This window comes from Scomber scombrus, chromosome 1 (genome assembly GCF_963691925.1).
Source record: "Scomber scombrus chromosome 1, fScoSco1.1, whole genome shotgun sequence".
NCBI classification, from domain to species: Eukaryota; Metazoa; Chordata; class Actinopteri; order Scombriformes; family Scombridae; genus Scomber; species Scomber scombrus.
In genome coordinates, this window is record NC_084970.1 from 29,310,517 (window position 1) to 29,315,096 (window position 4,580).

The window sequence follows — 4,580 nt, forward strand, 5'->3', positions numbered from 1 at the left end:
AAAAGCCAGAAAAGTAATGTTTGCTATCAACATATTGGAAAGTGCTTGGCTCTTGTATTTTGCAGGACTGTATTTGTTTCATGGTGAAGAGTATATTTATTGGCCAGCAGTTGTCTCAATTGGTGCCTATTTGAACATTCTTCTGTGAAAACGCAGAGACACTTGCTCGTTTGTCCTTTCCTGACCCACCTACTGTCACACAAAGACCCCCCTAAAGCGCCGCTACTGGTGCTTGCAAGGATGTTTACAATGTCTTCATTTTCTTTCTGTGTGAGAAATTCAGAACTCTTCCCCCGCTCCACCTTTCTCCCTCCCTTCAGGAGTTTGTGTAAAGTGTACATTACCATGGTTCTTTTTTATACAATACTCTGTAACTTGCCTTTGTAAATTTGGGCTGGAAAAAAATAAATCTTTTTATGAGACAATCTGTCCTGGGAACTGCTCACTCGCTTCTGCTTTGTCGATGAGTTAATACTGAAAAAAAGAATAGGAGGTTGCCTTCTGTTAAATGATCCTAATGTTTTTAAAACCCGACCATGCAAATGAAATTAGTTGCAGAAAATGTCGGCAAACCTGCTGTATATATCGTTAAAAGATCAATACTGTGCATCTAATTGTATTCTAACACTGTTTAGTATTTTCTTGTTTTGTGCAGGTGTTATAAAGTTCAACAGATAATGATAGAGATAAATCTTATAATATGGAAACTGTACTGTAGCATTTGGCCACAGAAGTGCAGTCTCTCTAAAGAGGCCAGAATTCACTATACCTGTATGAAATGTTAAGTTTTTGCCTGTTTTAGAGGGTTTAACTGCTGACTTGAAAAAAAAATACCATTTAATACAATGTATTTACTGTTAAGGGAAGACGCATCTGAGACAATGTACACTACCGGTCAAAAGTTTTAGAACACCCCAATTTTTCCAGTTTTTTTATTGAAAAAATGTTTTCAAGCTTACCATCTTGGTCTTTTTTTCTAAGGTAGTTCTGGCATAGCTTGGACTTATGTTTTGGGTCATTATCTTGTTGTAAGATGAACCCCTGACCCACTACGTGCATACCAGAGGGTACTGCATGGCGCTGCAGAATGCTGTGGTAGCCGACCCTGAATCCAGAAAAACAGCCCCAGACCATCATGCTTCCTCCTCCATATTTGACAGTTAATGTCACACACTGAGGAACCATCCTTTCTACCCGACGGCGTACAAAACTCCTGCGTGATATTTAAAATTTTGATTCATCAGTCCATAACACCTTCCAGTCTTCAGTAGCCTATTGGTGGTGTTTCATGGCCCAGGCAAGCCTCTTCTTCTTATTCTGACGTCTTAGCAATGGCTTTCTTGCTGCAACTCGACCTGTCAAACCTGCAACTCAAAGTCTTCTCTTCACAGTTGAAACTGAGACTTGCTTACTACGACCACTATGAAGCTGTGCTTGAAGCTGTTGTCCTGTGAGCCGCCTATCACGCAAGCTGTTGACTCTCAGAAACTTGTCTTCTGACTCTGTTGTGGCTTTGGTTCTGCCAGACCTCTTCCTTTCAGAGTTTCCCCCAGTTTCTGAGTGCTTTTTGAAGGAAACTACTCACTGACACCTTGACTTTCTTTGCAATTTCTCTGTAGGAAAGACCTACATTTTTAAGTTTTTGTATAATTTTCAGTTTTGGGTAACCGTACCTTTTTTTTTAACCTCTGGCAGTTCACCACTTACCTTTGTACCATTTCAAGCTATTCATTGGACTTGAACTGCTTGAATTTCAATAAAAAACTGGAAAAATTGGGGTGTTCTAAAACTTTTGACCGGTAGTGTATATGTTAAGGTTTCAGTGTAAGGCAGCATAAAGGTCTAAAATAAGTAGATGGTAAGCAGAGTTGATCATTTACATTTATCAGGCAAAAATGTAAAATATTGACATTTTAGAGATTCTTAGTATCTGCACTCTTTTGGGGGGCTCTGTATCACTGTTAACAAAAAAACCCAGTGATTTTGACTGTTGATCAGACAAAATGAGCAACTTTAGTGTGTTGCCTCGGATATTTGTGGTATATTCATCAATGTTTTGCAACTGCACAATAATCTACAGATTAATCCATGGAGGAAATAATCCTGAGTTGTAGCCCGGGCCATATGTTTCACCAGCTGTCAACCATTCACTCTTCAGCACATCACTAAACGGACACTTTGTCAAAACTTTATCTCCTCCTGCATTGTCATTCACTCGCATCCGGCCGTCAGGTTATTTTTAAACTGCCCTTAATGCTCCTGAACTGAAAGTACGCTGTGTGCATTAGCATAATGCAACATCAGTGACAGGGAGTGATTACGCTGGGGATGATTTTGTTGAGTGTAAATGTGAAATCTGATTATCCTCTCTGCTCTCAGCTCGAGAGAGAGAGAGGGAGGAGGGCCGACAGAGAGAGAGAGAGAACGAGGTTGGGTGGAGGAGAGATTCAGGGGGAAGGAGGGGTTAAGATAGCAATGTGCTGATCCAATGGCTTTAGCAGAGAGCAGCTGGCTGGCATCAGGACAGGACAGGACAGGCCGCGCAGGCACAGGAAGGATACCTTGAGGACGGCTCTTCTCTGCTCGCTGTAGGACACTAAGGTTGACTTCCAGGAGGTGTTCATGGGATGCACTATCTACGCAGCCAGCCCTAAGGCCCTGCCTGCCGACGAGGCCCCTGGCCAGGACAGATACTGCCTGCTCCCACACTACCGCCACCCTCATGGTAACTGCAGTCAGAGGATAGCAGCCAGCAGAGTCAGGTCAGTGAACATCACACAGGAAGTGCACTGAAGGAGCACGGTTGTCATGGGTTACACTGATGACGATATGACTCTATGTAAAAGTCACTTATCCTTAATTGATGACTCTTGTTCCACTTGAACCAATCACAGAAGAGGAAGTGTTGAGAGTGAGAGTCAGGCGTGTCAGAAAAAGGATGTTTCAAGTGGGCCGATTGTGCAAATGGAAAAAGGAGGTTTAACATCAAAGAGATGCAGAAATACGAAGGTTTTGCAATTCTGAAGTGAAGTCTAATGTATTTTGTTTATATTATTTTATGAGTACTCATAATTAAAGATGACAGTTTCAAAGGTGGGATATTTGGCATTTAGCATCATTTATATGCATCATTTTCATCATGTAATGTCGCTTCTCTTCTTTTGTGTTTTTGTTTTACATATTTTTAAACTGATTTTTTTATATCTGGAATAATTATGCAGTAAGTGTACTGCAGTGGCCTCAGATGATTCAGCCATATTTGGAAGTCTGTAAGTTGCATCGTGTTGCTTTAAAAAGAAAAAACACACAGCTCAGTGAATCATGGCTGACAAATGCTGCTGATTGGCGTTGAACCTAATATGACCCACCATTGTAGCAGTGTTCAACAGTGAGCTCAAGCTTCTTAAGGTTTATATTGATTTTACTGTAGCATATACATACTGGATCTGTCCCTGGGTGTAAAAGGCTTCTTTTTTTTAACAGTCTCTCTGTTAAAAACTCAATACCTGAACTCTCACTGCAGAAAGTGAAGCTGGTGCTTGAATCTTTAATGTTTGCATCAGTGTACCAAGAGATAGACTACAGGCTATATTCATAGATCGGGATGTAGCTACATTTCTTGACAGATTATTCAGCAGAGAGAAAAACATGAAATAATTATTTCTATAATGCTTTGATTTTACATTTGAAAAGTTTTTTCCTGCAATTTCATTTTTAATCAGTGTAATTGATTGGTTTAGGGCAGCAATTGACGATGATCTTATTCATTGATTAATCTCCAGATTTTTTTCTCAATTCTAATAAAAAATAGAGGAGGAAACGCCATTTATAATTTCTCTGAGCCCACGGTGATGTATTCAGTATGCTCGTTTTGTCTGATCAATAGTCTAAAACCTGAAGGTGTTCAAGGTACTGTTAGAAATGATAAAGAAAAGCAGCGCATCCTCACATTAGAGAATATTTGGCATTTTTGCTTGAAAAATAATTAATCAATTAGCAAAATAAGTGCAGATTAATTTCTTCAGTTTCTTTCTTCTCCTTGTGATGTCAATCAACCAGTTAATCGACTAATCGTTGCAGCTCTAAATCAACTAGTCAATAATCGAACAGAAGACGCAGAGGTAAAACTTGCTAAACTGACTGTCATCTGCCTATTAATGGCTCCAGTCACTCAGTAATCTTATATATTTATATATATAAGAGCTGAAAAATTTTGCTGGCATGAATTGGGGCCACTTGACTCCTTAGAGGGAGGGGTCACTACAAATAATAAGTAGTTCTGAGTTATCACCTTTATCCTATAATGATCATTCAAAATAATACATTATTAATAAACAGTAAGACATTAATAAATAAAAGACATTCTGACAGTATTAGTTTTTCCCCCCACACATTATAGGGATTTTACATTTTTGAGCTGTTGTTGAAGAAATCAGTCTCATAAGGTGAAAATACTTCTATAAAACAATTAAGTCATAATTAAAAGATAACTATTTAAAAAGTCAGACTCCAGAGGGCCCTGTGGTCATTGATCTATTTGGCTTGAAGTTGCAATGAATCATTGGTGCTTGTGTTATTTT